At 45.0% G+C, this 16273-nt stretch overlaps 6 non-coding genes across 6 annotated transcripts; all 6 read right to left on the minus strand.

The window, feature by feature from the left end:
- Positions 1-1127: 1127 nt before the first annotated feature.
- On the minus strand, positions 1128-1209 carry trnal-uag (transfer RNA leucine (anticodon UAG)). The gene has a single exon. It is a non-coding gene; the product is annotated as a tRNA-Leu (tRNA).
- Positions 1210-3902: 2693 nt separating this feature from the next.
- trnal-uag (transfer RNA leucine (anticodon UAG)) lies at positions 3903-3984 on the minus strand. Its single transcript has one exon. It is a non-coding gene; the product is annotated as a tRNA-Leu (tRNA).
- Positions 3985-6677: 2693 nt separating this feature from the next.
- trnal-uag (transfer RNA leucine (anticodon UAG)) lies at positions 6678-6759 on the minus strand. The gene has a single exon. It is a non-coding gene; the product is annotated as a tRNA-Leu (tRNA).
- Positions 6760-9452: 2693 nt separating this feature from the next.
- On the minus strand, positions 9453-9534 carry trnal-uag (transfer RNA leucine (anticodon UAG)). Its single transcript has one exon. It is a non-coding gene; the product is annotated as a tRNA-Leu (tRNA).
- A 2692-nt stretch (positions 9535-12226) lies between these two features.
- Positions 12227-12308, minus strand: trnal-uag (transfer RNA leucine (anticodon UAG)). Its single transcript has one exon. It is a non-coding gene; the product is annotated as a tRNA-Leu (tRNA).
- A 2693-nt stretch (positions 12309-15001) lies between these two features.
- trnal-uag (transfer RNA leucine (anticodon UAG)) lies at positions 15002-15083 on the minus strand. Its single transcript has one exon. It is a non-coding gene; the product is annotated as a tRNA-Leu (tRNA).
- Positions 15084-16273: the final 1190 nt, after the last annotated feature.

Genomic DNA, 16273 nt, shown 5'->3' on the forward strand with positions numbered 1-16273 from the left:
AGCCCACAGCCGCCCCTGCTGCAGCTCAGTGATATCCGACACTGAAAGTTGAAGCCATTCTACCTTTCACCTTTCTGTTTCCAATCGCTCGTTGTTTAATGGGACTTGTTTAATTTTGGCTATGTGGTATGCATGGACGAGATACACCGAAGTATCTGTTTCCACGCGGTGTAGCCCAATTACGTTGTGTTGCTTACACCGGCTTCAACAGGATAACATTTTAAGCAGAGCTGGCCGTCGCAGTCTGTGGCACAATCATTTAGTCCGTTCGACTGCTCACTGCAAAGGTAGTATTGTGAAACACTGCAGAAACGAAGGGCATCCTTACTTTTGTTCCGACTGACCATACTCTGTGAAATTTTCCCAGATCCTCAGTTGAGGAGTTTTTGCAGCTGGAAGTTACCACAGAAAACCTGTTAATTCGTAATGCATTGAACGAATCGCAAAACAGAAAGCATTTGACACGGAACACAAACAAAACTGGCAAAGCAAATGCATTTTCAGATACAGTGAGCATGAATGCTAAATGTGAGACACTCCGAGGGCATGAGCCATAAAGTAAGCTCACTACTAACAACAGGGCAATTCCAAAATAGTCTTTCAATCATACTGGAGCCTTAGTGCACCACCATTTCCCAGACAATGCTGAAAAGAGAGAAAGAAAGAACATAATAAGAATGGGCCACAAAAAGTGAATTTCACCAATCACAGTCTCGATTAGATTACCTTTCCCTTCAGGTGTCTCCGGGACAGAAACGAAGGAAATTGGAGAAATTCAATAACATATGACATCAAAATTCATCGGAACGATTTTCCCATTCGCCTGAAAGCCAAATAACGATGAATCGACTCACCGCAGGACTTTGTTTCACAACAGCGATGAAATAGCAGTCTCCATTCGGTTCCAGTAAAATCTCAACATGCTTGGAACGTAAAGCAACAGGAGAGCTGTTTGCAATTTTCCACGCAGGAGGCGAACACGATCACTGCAGCAGAGACAATTTGGCACTTTCCCACTTGATAGCTAATTACCGAGGAAGCAAATCGAATTCTGTTCTGAACAGAACTACATCCGTGGTGGCAATAGCATTTCAACGAGCTGCGCCGTTGCAGCTGATCAGTAGCAATGGCAGTGGTGGGATTCGAACCCACGCCCCTGTCGAAACTGGAGTCTAAATCCAGCGCCTTAGACCGCTCGGCCACACTACCAACTCCACCTGTTGTCCATTTTCTTGCATTTCCAATTTAGCTCCTGCATGACAACAGATGGAAAGTTTAAAGTCTGATTAAAGATTTGTAGCTCGGGTGTCCGTTGTTGTGGTTCTGTTCGCCGAACTGCAGCAAAAACTCCCAGCTCGGCGAACAGAACCACAACAGATAGAAAGTCACGTGAAAAGGGTTCCATCATCACTCTCGGACTCGCACAGCTGCGTGGATGTGCCGGCTACAATCTCAATTTCGCAACAAATAATGATAGCCCGTCAATCCGGATAAAAATCAATGGTAAACTGAGGCTATCTTCTCAGACTCTTTTCAGCTACAAATGTATCTGTGAGTGCGTGAGCATACATGTTCGCTTATGATTTGGTCAAATAACCATGAACCGCTTGGCATTACTGCAATTTCAATTCTTGCTTTGCTAAATTATTTCACCCATTGCTCGAAACAGGACAACTTTCACGTTTACACGGAACATGAAACACACCGGACTACAGGGAAAATGCACAAAGCTGAGCAGGCCGTGTTCCACATCGACGAGAAGCGACTCAATAAATCTTGCTAAATTCCATGGTGCTTATTAGAAATGCAGTTTCTGTTCACCTCAATTTAAAAGGCAGTTTCTGAACAGAGGAACTGAAGTCAAAAGGTAATTATCTCACCCCTCCCCCACTCCGGGAGAGGTGCTAACTGCACTTGATTGCTTTTTGTTCTCGATGTGAAGAGCTCTCACGCCTGAGTCACCTTCACGCCTCTTGTTGCTGAGTGACTCAAAAAGAAGGAGTTTCACCAGAGCTGCAACTGCCTCACTTTCCCAGTCGCTCTCCCCCGTTTACATTTTCCTGCTCATCAGTGATTTAAAGAAAACCAAAAGGATGCGATGTTATTCTGCAGCCTCTTTGTCGATTCCTCCGTTTAAATTCCAACATGGCTTAGATCTCGGGACGCACCTTAATACTAGCTTTGAAAGCACAGGTCCAGAGGTTCCTCTGAGAGTGCAATTTCTTTCATTGCTGTTGCTGATTGAATGAGCCACTAACGTGCGAACTGCTCCAAAACATGATTCAGGACCTCTGGTGGCAAATCTCGCACTTTGAATAACGACAGACAGCTTCCAAATGAGGTCTTTCAGATACGACTTGGGGGTACATTTGACAGACAGACTAATTGAGGAATCCGTGGGGCACTGTGGCACCAGCGCATCAGCTTCTTCCCTGTCTTTGAACCGGGCCGCCTGAGCAAGGAATGCAAATGCGGTCTTGCCGTTCGGGGAAGGATCGGTAACTACACTCTCAAACTGAATGGCACATGATCAGAAGCAGTTTGGAGAATATCTTTACAATGCTCTGCACAGTAATCAAATGGAAATGCATTGCATTTCACTAAGAGAGCAGATTTGTTCAAGCAAATTCGAAGGCAGGTTTGCAGATGGGAAAGCAAGCAAGAAAGCTCCGTTCTTGTCCATGTAAAAGGCTGCAGATGAAGAACAAAACAGTTTCGACCGCGGGAACCTATCTTGCGGAAGGTGAACGTGATGATCACTATGCTACAGAAACAAGCCCACAGCCGCCCCTGCTGCAGCTCAGTGATATCCGACACTGAAAGTTGAAGCCATTCTACCTTTCACCTTTCTGTTTCCAATCGCTCGTTGTTTAATGGGACTTGTTTAATTTTGGCTATGTGGTATGCATGGACGAGATACACCGAAGTATCTGTTTCCACGCGGTGTAGCCCAATTACGTTGTGTTGCTTACACCGGCTTCAACAGGATAACATTTTAAGCAGAGCTGGCCGTCGCAGTCTGTGGCACAATCATTTAGTCCGTTCGACTGCTCACTGCAAAGGTAGTATTGTGAAACACTGCAGAAACGAAGGGCATCCTTACTTTTGTTCCGACTGACCATACTCTGTGAAATTTTCCCAGATCCTCAGTTGAGGAGTTTTTGCAGCTGGAAGTTACCACAGAAAACCTGTTAATTCGTAATGCATTGAACGAATCGCAAAACAGAAAGCATTTGACACGGAACACAAACAAAACTGGCAAAGCAAATGCATTTTCAGATACAGTGAGCATGAATGCTAAATGTGAGACACTCCGAGGGCATGAGCCATAAAGTAAGCTCACTACTAACAACAGGGCAATTCCAAAATAGTCTTTCAATCATACTGGAGCCTTAGTGCACCACCATTTCCCAGACAATGCTGAAAAGAGAGAAAGAAAGAACATAATAAGAATGGGCCACAAAAAGTGAATTTCACCAATCACAGTCTCGATTAGATTACCTTTCCCTTCAGGTGTCTCCGGGACAGAAACGAAGGAAATTGGAGAAATTCAATAACATATGACATCAAAATTCATCGGAACGATTTTCCCATTCGCCTGAAAGCCAAATAACGATGAATCGACTCACCGCAGGACTTTGTTTCACAACAGCGATGAAATAGCAGTCTCCATTCGGTTCCAGTAAAATCTCAACATGCTTGGAACGTAAAGCAACAGGAGAGCTGTTTGCAATTTTCCACGCAGGAGGCGAACACGATCACTGCAGCAGAGACAATTTGGCACTTTCCCACTTGATAGCTAATTACCGAGGAAGCAAATCGAATTCTGTTCTGAACAGAACTACATCCGTGGTGGCAATAGCATTTCAACGAGCTGCGCCGTTGCAGCTGATCAGTAGCAATGGCAGTGGTGGGATTCGAACCCACGCCCCTGTCGAAACTGGAGTCTAAATCCAGCGCCTTAGACCGCTCGGCCACACTACCAACTCCACCTGTTGTCCATTTTCTTGCATTTCCAATTTAGCTCCTGCATGACAACAGATGGAAAGTTTAAAGTCTGATTAAAGATTTGTAGCTCGGGTGTCCGTTGTTGTGGTTCTGTTCGCCGAACTGCAGCAAAAACTCCCAGCTCGGCGAACAGAACCACAACAGATAGAAAGTCACGTGAAAAGGGTTCCATCATCACTCTCGGACTCGCACAGCTGCGTGGATGTGCCGGCTACAATCTCAATTTCGCAACAAATAATGATAGCCCGTCAATCCGGATAAAAATCAATGGTAAACTGAGGCTATCTTCTCAGACTCTTTTCAGCTACAAATGTATCTGTGAGTGCGTGAGCATACATGTTCGCTTATGATTTGGTCAAATAACCATGAACCGCTTGGCATTACTGCAATTTCAATTCTTGCTTTGCTAAATTATTTCACCCATTGCTCGAAACAGGACAACTTTCACGTTTACACGGAACATGAAACACACCGGACTACAGGGAAAATGCACAAAGCTGAGCAGGCCGTGTTCCACATCGACGAGAAGCGACTCAATAAATCTTGCTAAATTCCATGGTGCTTATTAGAAATGCAGTTTCTGTTCACCTCAATTTAAAAGGCAGTTTCTGAACAGAGGAACTGAAGTCAAAAGGTAATTATCTCACCCCTCCCCCACTCCGGGAGAGGTGCTAACTGCACTTGATTGCTTTTTGTTCTCGATGTGAAGAGCTCTCACGCCTGAGTCACCTTCACGCCTCTTGTTGCTGAGTGACTCAAAAAGAAGGAGTTTCACCAGAGCTGCAACTGCCTCACTTTCCCAGTCGCTCTCCCCGTTTACATTTTCCTGCTCATCAGTGATTTAAAGAAAACCAAAAGGATGCGATGTTATTCTGCAGCCTCTTTGTCGATTCCTCCGTTTAAATTCCAACATGGCTTAGATCTCGGGACGCACCTTAATACTAGCTTTGAAAGCACAGGTCCAGAGGTTCCTCTGAGAGTGCAATTTCTTTCATTGCTGTTGCTGATTGAATGAGCCACTAACGTGCGAACTGCTCCAAAACATGATTCAGGACCTCTGGTGGCAAATCTCGCACTTTGAATAACGACAGACAGCTTCCAAATGAGGTCTTTCAGATACGACTTTGGGGGTACATTTGACAGACAGACTAATTGAGGAATCCGTGGGGCACTGTGGCACCAGCGCATCAGCTTCTTCCCTGTCTTTGAACCGGGCCGCCTGAGCAAGGAATGCAAATGCGGTCTTGCCGTTCGGGGAAGGATCGGTAACTACACTCTCAAACTGAATGGCACATGATCAGAAGCAGTTTGGAGAATATCTTTACAATGCTCTGCACAGTAATCAAATGGAAATGCATTGCATTTCACTAAGAGAGCAGATTTGTTCAAGCAAATTCGAAGGCAGGTTTGCAGATGGGAAAGCAAGCAAGAAAGCTCCGTTCTTGTCCATGTAAAAGGCTGCAGATGAAGAACAAAACAGTTTCGACCGCGGGAACCTATCTTGCGGAAGGTGAACGTGATGATCACTATGCTACAGAAACAAGCCCACAGCCGCCCCTGCTGCAGCTCAGTGATATCCGACACTGAAAGTTGAAGCCATTCTACCTTTCACCTTTCTGTTTCCAATCGCTCGTTGTTTAATGGGACTTGTTTAATTTTGGCTATGTGGTATGCATGGACGAGATACACCGAAGTATCTGTTTCCACGCGGTGTAGCCCAATTACGTTGTGTTGCTTACACCGGCTTCAACAGGATAACATTTTAAGCAGAGCTGGCCGTCGCAGTCTGTGGCACAATCATTTAGTCCGTTCGACTGCTCACTGCAAAGGTAGTATTGTGAAACACTGCAGAAACGAAGGGCATCCTTACTTTTGTTCCGACTGACCATACTCTGTGAAATTTTCCCAGATCCTCAGTTGAGGAGTTTTTGCAGCTGGAAGTTACCACAGAAAACCTGTTAATTCGTAATGCATTGAACGAATCGCAAAACAGAAAGCATTTGACACGGAACACAAACAAAACTGGCAAAGCAAATGCATTTTCAGATACAGTGAGCATGAATGCTAAATGTGAGACACTCCGAGGGCATGAGCCATAAAGTAAGCTCACTACTAACAACAGGGCAATTCCAAAATAGTCTTTCAATCATACTGGAGCCTTAGTGCACCACCATTTCCCAGACAATGCTGAAAAGAGAGAAAGAAAGAACATAATAAGAATGGGCCACAAAAAGTGAATTTCACCAATCACAGTCTCGATTAGATTACCTTTCCCTTCAGGTGTCTCCGGGACAGAAACGAAGGAAATTGGAGAAATTCAATAACATATGACATCAAAATTCATCGGAACGATTTTCCCATTCGCCTGAAAGCCAAATAACGATGAATCGACTCACCGCAGGACTTTGTTTCACAACAGCGATGAAATAGCAGTCTCCATTCGGTTCCAGTAAAATCTCAACATGCTTGGAACGTAAAGCAACAGGAGAGCTGTTTGCAATTTTCCACGCAGGAGGCGAACACGATCACTGCAGCAGAGACAATTTGGCACTTTCCCACTTGATAGCTAATTACCGAGGAAGCAAATCGAATTCTGTTCTGAACAGAACTACATCCGTGGTGGCAATAGCATTTCAACGAGCTGCGCCGTTGCAGCTGATCAGTAGCAATGGCAGTGGTGGGATTCGAACCCACGCCCCTGTCGAAACTGGAGTCTAAATCCAGCGCCTTAGACCGCTCGGCCACACTACCAACTCCACCTGTTGTCCATTTTCTTGCATTTCCAATTTAGCTCCTGCATGACAACAGATGGAAAGTTTAAAGTCTGATTAAAGATTTGTAGCTCGGGTGTCCGTTGTTGTGGTTCTGTTCGCCGAACTGCAGCAAAAACTCCCAGCTCGGCGAACAGAACCACAACAGATAGAAAGTCACGTGAAAAGGGTTCCATCATCACTCTCGGACTCGCACAGCTGCGTGGATGTGCCGGCTACAATCTCAATTTCGCAACAAATAATGATAGCCCGTCAATCCGGATAAAAATCAATGGTAAACTGAGGCTATCTTCTCAGACTCTTTTCAGCTACAAATGTATCTGTGAGTGCGTGAGCATACATGTTCGCTTATGATTTGGTCAAATAACCATGAACCGCTTGGCATTACTGCAATTTCAATTCTTGCTTTGCTAAATTATTTCACCCATTGCTCGAAACAGGACAACTTTCACGTTTACACGGAACATGAAACACACCGGACTACAGGGAAAATGCACAAAGCTGAGCAGGCCGTGTTCCACATCGACGAGAAGCGACTCAATAAATCTTGCTAAATTCCATGGTGCTTATTAGAAATGCAGTTTCTGTTCACCTCAATTTAAAAGGCAGTTTCTGAACAGAGGAACTGAAGTCAAAAGGTAATTATCTCACCCCTCCCCCACTCCGGGAGAGGTGCTAACTGCACTTGATTGCTTTTTGTTCTCGATGTGAAGAGCTCTCACGCCTGAGTCACCTTCACGCCTCTTGTTGCTGAGTGACTCAAAAAGAAGGAGTTTCACCAGAGCTGCAACTGCCTCACTTTCCCAGTCGCTCTCCCCGTTTACATTTTCCTGCTCATCAGTGATTTAAAGAAAACCAAAAGGATGCGATGTTATTCTGCAGCCTCTTTGTCGATTCCTCCGTTTAAATTCCAACATGGCTTAGATCTCGGGACGCACCTTAATACTAGCTTTGAAAGCACAGGTCCAGAGGTTCCTCTGAGAGTGCAATTTCTTTCATTGCTGTTGCTGATTGAATGAGCCACTAACGTGCGAACTGCTCCAAAACATGATTCAGGACCTCTGGTGGCAAATCTCGCACTTTGAATAACGACAGACAGCTTCCAAATGAGGTCTTTCAGATACGACTTTGGGGGTACATTTGACAGACAGACTAATTGAGGAATCCGTGGGGCACTGTGGCACCAGCGCATCAGCTTCTTCCCTGTCTTTGAACCGGGCCGCCTGAGCAAGGAATGCAAATGCGGTCTTGCCGTTCGGGGAAGGATCGGTAACTACACTCTCAAACTGAATGGCACATGATCAGAAGCAGTTTGGAGAATATCTTTACAATGCTCTGCACAGTAATCAAATGGAAATGCATTGCATTTCACTAAGAGAGCAGATTTGTTCAAGCAAATTCGAAGGCAGGTTTGCAGATGGGAAAGCAAGCAAGAAAGCTCCGTTCTTGTCCATGTAAAAGGCTGCAGATGAAGAACAAAACAGTTTCGACCGCGGGAACCTATCTTGCGGAAGGTGAACGTGATGATCACTATGCTACAGAAACAAGCCCACAGCCGCCCCTGCTGCAGCTCAGTGATATCCGACACTGAAAGTTGAAGCCATTCTACCTTTCACCTTTCTGTTTCCAATCGCTCGTTGTTTAATGGGACTTGTTTAATTTTGGCTATGTGGTATGCATGGACGAGATACACCGAAGTATCTGTTTCCACGCGGTGTAGCCCAATTACGTTGTGTTGCTTACACCGGCTTCAACAGGATAACATTTTAAGCAGAGCTGGCCGTCGCAGTCTGTGGCACAATCATTTAGTCCGTTCGACTGCTCACTGCAAAGGTAGTATTGTGAAACACTGCAGAAACGAAGGGCATCCTTACTTTTGTTCCGACTGACCATACTCTGTGAAATTTTCCCAGATCCTCAGTTGAGGAGTTTTTGCAGCTGGAAGTTACCACAGAAAACCTGTTAATTCGTAATGCATTGAACGAATCGCAAAACAGAAAGCATTTGACACGGAACACAAACAAAACTGGCAAAGCAAATGCATTTTCAGATACAGTGAGCATGAATGCTAAATGTGAGACACTCCGAGGGCATGAGCCATAAAGTAAGCTCACTACTAACAACAGGGCAATTCCAAAATAGTCTTTCAATCATACTGGAGCCTTAGTGCACCACCATTTCCCAGACAATGCTGAAAAGAGAGAAAGAAAGAACATAATAAGAATGGGCCACAAAAAGTGAATTTCACCAATCACAGTCTCGATTAGATTACCTTTCCCTTCAGGTGTCTCCGGGACAGAAACGAAGGAAATTGGAGAAATTCAATAACATATGACATCAAAATTCATCGGAACGATTTTCCCATTCGCCTGAAAGCCAAATAACGATGAATCGACTCACCGCAGGACTTTGTTTCACAACAGCGATGAAATAGCAGTCTCCATTCGGTTCCAGTAAAATCTCAACATGCTTGGAACGTAAAGCAACAGGAGAGCTGTTTGCAATTTTCCACGCAGGAGGCGAACACGATCACTGCAGCAGAGACAATTTGGCACTTTCCCACTTGATAGCTAATTACCGAGGAAGCAAATCGAATTCTGTTCTGAACAGAACTACATCCGTGGTGGCAATAGCATTTCAACGAGCTGCGCCGTTGCAGCTGATCAGTAGCAATGGCAGTGGTGGGATTCGAACCCACGCCCCTGTCGAAACTGGAGTCTAAATCCAGCGCCTTAGACCGCTCGGCCACACTACCAACTCCACCTGTTGTCCATTTTCTTGCATTTCCAATTTAGCTCCTGCATGACAACAGATGGAAAGTTTAAAGTCTGATTAAAGATTTGTAGCTCGGGTGTCCGTTGTTGTGGTTCTGTTCGCCGAACTGCAGCAAAAACTCCCAGCTCGGCGAACAGAACCACAACAGATAGAAAGTCACGTGAAAAGGGTTCCATCATCACTCTCGGACTCGCACAGCTGCGTGGATGTGCCGGCTACAATCTCAATTTCGCAACAAATAATGATAGCCCGTCAATCCGGATAAAAATCAATGGTAAACTGAGGCTATCTTCTCAGACTCTTTTCAGCTACAAATGTATCTGTGAGTGCGTGAGCATACATGTTCGCTTATGATTTGGTCAAATAACCATGAACCGCTTGGCATTACTGCAATTTCAATTCTTGCTTTGCTAAATTATTTCACCCATTGCTCGAAACAGGACAACTTTCACGTTTACACGGAACATGAAACACACCGGACTACAGGGAAAATGCACAAAGCTGAGCAGGCCGTGTTCCACATCGACGAGAAGCGACTCAATAAATCTTGCTAAATTCCATGGTGCTTATTAGAAATGCAGTTTCTGTTCACCTCAATTTAAAAGGCAGTTTCTGAACAGAGGAACTGAAGTCAAAAGGTAATTATCTCACCCCTCCCCCACTCCGGGAGAGGTGCTAACTGCACTTGATTGCTTTTTGTTCTCGATGTGAAGAGCTCTCACGCCTGAGTCACCTTCACGCCTCTTGTTGCTGAGTGACTCAAAAAGAAGGAGTTTCACCAGAGCTGCAACTGCCTCACTTTCCCAGTCGCTCTCCCCGTTTACATTTTCCTGCTCATCAGTGATTTAAAGAAAACCAAAAGGATGCGATGTTATTCTGCAGCCTCTTTGTCGATTCCTCCGTTTAAATTCCAACATGGCTTAGATCTCGGGACGCACCTTAATACTAGCTTTGAAAGCACAGGTCCAGAGGTTCCTCTGAGAGTGCAATTTCTTTCATTGCTGTTGCTGATTGAATGAGCCACTAACGTGCGAACTGCTCCAAAACATGATTCAGGACCTCTGGTGGCAAATCTCGCACTTTGAATAACGACAGACAGCTTCCAAATGAGGTCTTTCAGATACGACTTTGGGGGTACATTTGACAGACAGACTAATTGAGGAATCCGTGGGGCACTGTGGCACCAGCGCATCAGCTTCTTCCCTGTCTTTGAACCGGGCCGCCTGAGCAAGGAATGCAAATGCGGTCTTGCCGTTCGGGGAAGGATCGGTAACTACACTCTCAAACTGAATGGCACATGATCAGAAGCAGTTTGGAGAATATCTTTACAATGCTCTGCACAGTAATCAAATGGAAATGCATTGCATTTCACTAAGAGAGCAGATTTGTTCAAGCAAATTCGAAGGCAGGTTTGCAGATGGGAAAGCAAGCAAGAAAGCTCCGTTCTTGTCCATGTAAAAGGCTGCAGATGAAGAACAAAACAGTTTCGACCGCGGGAACCTATCTTGCGGAAGGTGAACGTGATGATCACTATGCTACAGAAACAAGCCCACAGCCGCCCCTGCTGCAGCTCAGTGATATCCGACACTGAAAGTTGAAGCCATTCTACCTTTCACCTTTCTGTTTCCAATCGCTCGTTGTTTAATGGGACTTGTTTAATTTTGGCTATGTGGTATGCATGGACGAGATACACCGAAGTATCTGTTTCCACGCGGTGTAGCCCAATTACGTTGTGTTGCTTACACCGGCTTCAACAGGATAACATTTTAAGCAGAGCTGGCCGTCGCAGTCTGTGGCACAATCATTTAGTCCGTTCGACTGCTCACTGCAAAGGTAGTATTGTGAAACACTGCAGAAACGAAGGGCATCCTTACTTTTGTTCCGACTGACCATACTCTGTGAAATTTTCCCAGATCCTCAGTTGAGGAGTTTTTGCAGCTGGAAGTTACCACAGAAAACCTGTTAATTCGTAATGCATTGAACGAATCGCAAAACAGAAAGCATTTGACACGGAACACAAACAAAACTGGCAAAGCAAATGCATTTTCAGATACAGTGAGCATGAATGCTAAATGTGAGACACTCCGAGGGCATGAGCCATAAAGTAAGCTCACTACTAACAACAGGGCAATTCCAAAATAGTCTTTCAATCATACTGGAGCCTTAGTGCACCACCATTTCCCAGACAATGCTGAAAAGAGAGAAAGAAAGAACATAATAAGAATGGGCCACAAAAGTGAATTTCACCAATCACAGTCTCGATTAGATTACCTTTCCCTTCAGGTGTCTCCGGGACAGAAACGAAGGAAATTGGAGAAATTCAATAACATATGACATCAAAATTCATCGGAACGATTTTCCCATTCGCCTGAAAGCCAAATAACGATGAATCGACTCACCGCAGGACTTTGTTTCACAACAGCGATGAAATAGCAGTCTCCATTCGGTTCCAGTAAAATCTCAACATGCTTGGAACGTAAAGCAACAGGAGAGCTGTTTGCAATTTTCCACGCAGGAGGCGAACACGATCACTGCAGCAGAGACAATTTGGCACTTTCCCACTTGATAGCTAATTACCGAGGAAGCAAATCGAATTCTGTTCTGAACAGAACTACATCCGTGGTGGCAATAGCATTTCAACGAGCTGCGCCGTTGCAGCTGATCAGTAGCAATGGCAGTGGTGGGATTCGAACCCACGCCCCTGTCGAAACTGGAGTCTAAATCCAGCGCCTTAGACCGCTCGGCCACACTACCAACTCCACCTGTTGTCCATTTTCTTGCATTTCCAATTTAGCTCCTGCATGACAACAGATGGAAAGTTTAAAGTCTGATTAAAGATTTGTAGCTCGGGTGTCCGTTGTTGTGGTTCTGTTCGCCGAACTGCAGCAAAAACTCCCAGCTCGGCGAACAGAACCACAACAGATAGAAAGTCACGTGAAAAGGGTTCCATCATCACTCTCGGACTCGCACAGCTGCGTGGATGTGCCGGCTACAATCTCAATTTCGCAACAAATAATGATAGCCCGTCAATCCGGATAAAAATCAATGGTAAACTGAGGCTATCTTCTCAGACTCTTTTCAGCTACAAATGTATCTGTGAGTGCGTGAGCATACATGTTCGCTTATGATTTGGTCAAATAACCATGAACCGCTTGGCATTACTGCAATTTCAATTCTTGCTTTGCTAAATTATTTCACCCATTGCTCGAAACAGGACAACTTTCACGTTTACACGGAACATGAAACACACCGGACTACAGGGAAAATGCACAAAGCTGAGCAGGCCGTGTTCCACATCGACGAGAAGCGACTCAATAAATCTTGCTAAATTCCATGGTGCTTATTAGAAATGCAGTTTCTGTTCACCTCAATTTAAAAGGCAGTTTCTGAACAGAGGAACTGAAGTCAAAAGGTAATTATCTCACCCCTCCCCCACTCCGGGAGAGGTGCTAACTGCACTTGATTGCTTTTTGTTCTCGATGTGAAGAGCTCTCACGCCTGAGTCACCTTCACGCCTCTTGTTGCTGAGTGACTCAAAAAGAAGGAGTTTCACCAGAGCTGCAACTGCCTCACTTTCCCAGTCGCTCTCCCCGTTTACATTTTCCTGCTCATCAGTGATTTAAAGAAAACCAAAAGGATGCGATGTTATTCTGCAGCCTCTTTGTCGATTCCTCCGTTTAAATTCCAACATGGCTTAGATCTCGGGACGCACCTTAATACTAGCTTTGAAAGCACAGGTCCAGAGGTTCCTCTGAGAGTGCAATTTCTTTCATTGCTGTTGCTGATTGAATGAGCCACTAACGTGCGAACTGCTCCAAAACATGATTCAGGACCTCTGGTGGCAAATCTCGCACTTTGAATAACGACAGACAGCTTCCAAATGAGGTCTTTCAGATACGACTTTGGGGGTACATTTGACAGACAGACTAATTGAGGAATCCGTGGGGCACTGTGGCACCAGCGCATCAGCTTCTTCCCTGTCTTTGAACCGGGCCGCCTGAGCAAGGAATGCAAATGCGGTCTTGCCGTTCGGGGAAGGATCGGTAACTACACTCTCAAACTGAATGGCACATGATCAGAAGCAGTTTGGAGAATATCTTTACAATGCTCTGCACAGTAATCAAATGGAAATGCATTGCATTTCACTAAGAGAGCAGATTTGTTCAAGCAAATTCGAAGGCAGGTTTGCAGATGGGAAAGCAAGCAAGAAAGCTCCGTTCTTGTCCATGTAAAAGGCTGCAGATGAAGAACAAAACAGTTTCGACCGCGGGAACCTATCTTGCGGAAGGTGAACGTGATGATCACTATGCTACAGAAACAAGCCCACAGCCGCCCCTGCTGCAGCTCAGTGATATCCGACACTGAAAGTTGAAGCCATTCTACCTTTCACCTTTCTGTTTCCAATCGCTCGTTGTTTAATGGGACTTGTTTAATTTTGGCTATGTGGTATGCATGGACGAGATACACCGAAGTATCTGTTTCCACGCGGTGTAGCCCAATTACGTTGTGTTGCTTACACCGGCTTCAACAGGATAACATTTTAAGCAGAGCTGGCCGTCGCAGTCTGTGGCACAATCATTTAGTCCGTTCGACTGCTCACTGCAAAGGTAGTATTGTGAAACACTGCAGAAACGAAGGGCATCCTTACTTTTGTTCCGACTGACCATACTCTGTGAAATTTTCCCAGATCCTCAGTTGAGGAGTTTTTGCAGCTGGAAGTTACCACAGAAAACCTGTTAATTCGTAATGCATTGAACGAATCGCAAAACAGAAAGCATTTGACACGGAACACAAACAAAACTGGCAAAGCAAATGCATTTTCAGATACAGTGAGCATGAATGCTAAATGTGAGACACTCCGAGGGCATGAGCCATAAAGTAAGCTCACTACTAACAACAGGGCAATTCCAAAATAGTCTTTCAATCATACTGGAGCCTTAGTGCACCACCATTTCCCAGACAATGCTGAAAAGAGAGAAAGAAAGAACATAATAAGAATGGGCCACAAAAAGTGAATTTCACCAATCACAGTCTCGATTAGATTACCTTTCCCTTCAGGTGTCTCCGGGACAGAAACGAAGGAAATTGGAGAAATTCAATAACATATGACATCAAAATTCATCGGAACGATTTTCCCATTCGCCTGAAAGCCAAATAACGATGAATCGACTCACCGCAGGACTTTGTTTCACAACAGCGATGAAATAGCAGTCTCCATTCGGTTCCAGTAAAATCTCAACATGCTTGGAACGTAAAGCAACAGGAGAGCTGTTTGCAATTTTCCACGCAGGAGGCGAACACGATCACTGCAGCAGAGACAATTTGGCACTTTCCCACTTGATAGCTAATTACCGAGGAAGCAAATCGAATTCTGTTCTGAACAGAACTACATCCGTGGTGGCAATAGCATTTCAACGAGCTGCGCCGTTGCAGCTGATCAGTAGCAATGGCAGTGGTGGGATTCGAACCCACGCCCCTGTCGAAACTGGAGTCTAAATCCAGCGCCTTAGACCGCTCGGCCACACTACCAACTCCACCTGTTGTCCATTTTCTTGCATTTCCAATTTAGCTCCTGCATGACAACAGATGGAAAGTTTAAAGTCTGATTAAAGATTTGTAGCTCGGGTGTCCGTTGTTGTGGTTCTGTTCGCCGAACTGCAGCAAAAACTCCCAGCTCGGCGAACAGAACCACAACAGATAGAAAGTCACGTGAAAAGGGTTCCATCATCACTCTCGGACTCGCACAGCTGCGTGGATGTGCCGGCTACAATCTCAATTTCGCAACAAATAATGATAGCCCGTCAATCCGGATAAAAATCAATGGTAAACTGAGGCTATCTTCTCAGACTCTTTTCAGCTACAAATGTATCTGTGAGTGCGTGAGCATACATGTTCGCTTATGATTTGGTCAAATAACCATGAACCGCTTGGCATTACTGCAATTTCAATTCTTGCTTTGCTAAATTATTTCACCCATTGCTCGAAACAGGACAACTTTCACGTTTACACGGAACATGAAACACACCGGACTACAGGGAAAATGCACAAAGCTGAGCAGGCCGTGTTCCACATCGACGAGAAGCGACTCAATAAATCTTGCTAAATTCCATGGTGCTTATTAGAAATGCAGTTTCTGTTCACCTCAATTTAAAAGGCAGTTTCTGAACAGAGGAACTGAAGTCAAAAGGTAATTATCTCACCCCTCCCCCACTCCGGGAGAGGTGCTAACTGCACTTGATTGCTTTTTGTTCTCGATGTGAAGAGCTCTCACGCCTGAGTCACCTTCACGCCTCTTGTTGCTGAGTGACTCAAAAAGAAGGAGTTTCACCAGAGCTGCAACTGCCTCACTTGCCCACTCACTTAACTGTCTGTTTCCAACAGCTCGTTGTTGTCCAGTTTAATTTACATCTTGAAAAATTAAAACAAATGGCACGTGAAATTGAGCCAAAATAGAGCCAAGGATGTCGTCAGTTTTTGGACTGTAGGGTGAGGTGGAATAGGCTGGACATCTTTACCGGCTGCGTAGCGCTGCGACATGATTTTATGGAAGGGTTGTGAACTGAGCATTTACGTGTTTTACCCAGGCTGGGGTGAGTTGAATACTCGAGAGCATAGGTTTAAGGTGAGTGGTCTGAAATTGACAAAGTACCTGAGGCACATTTCCCATACACAAGGTTGTGCATGTATGAAATGAGCTACCAGAGGAAGTGGAGGAGGCT

The sequence above is a fragment of the Hemiscyllium ocellatum genome, unplaced genomic scaffold (genome assembly GCF_020745735.1).
Source record: "Hemiscyllium ocellatum isolate sHemOce1 unplaced genomic scaffold, sHemOce1.pat.X.cur. scaffold_774_pat_ctg1, whole genome shotgun sequence".
Taxonomy (NCBI): Eukaryota; Metazoa; Chordata; class Chondrichthyes; order Orectolobiformes; family Hemiscylliidae; genus Hemiscyllium; species Hemiscyllium ocellatum.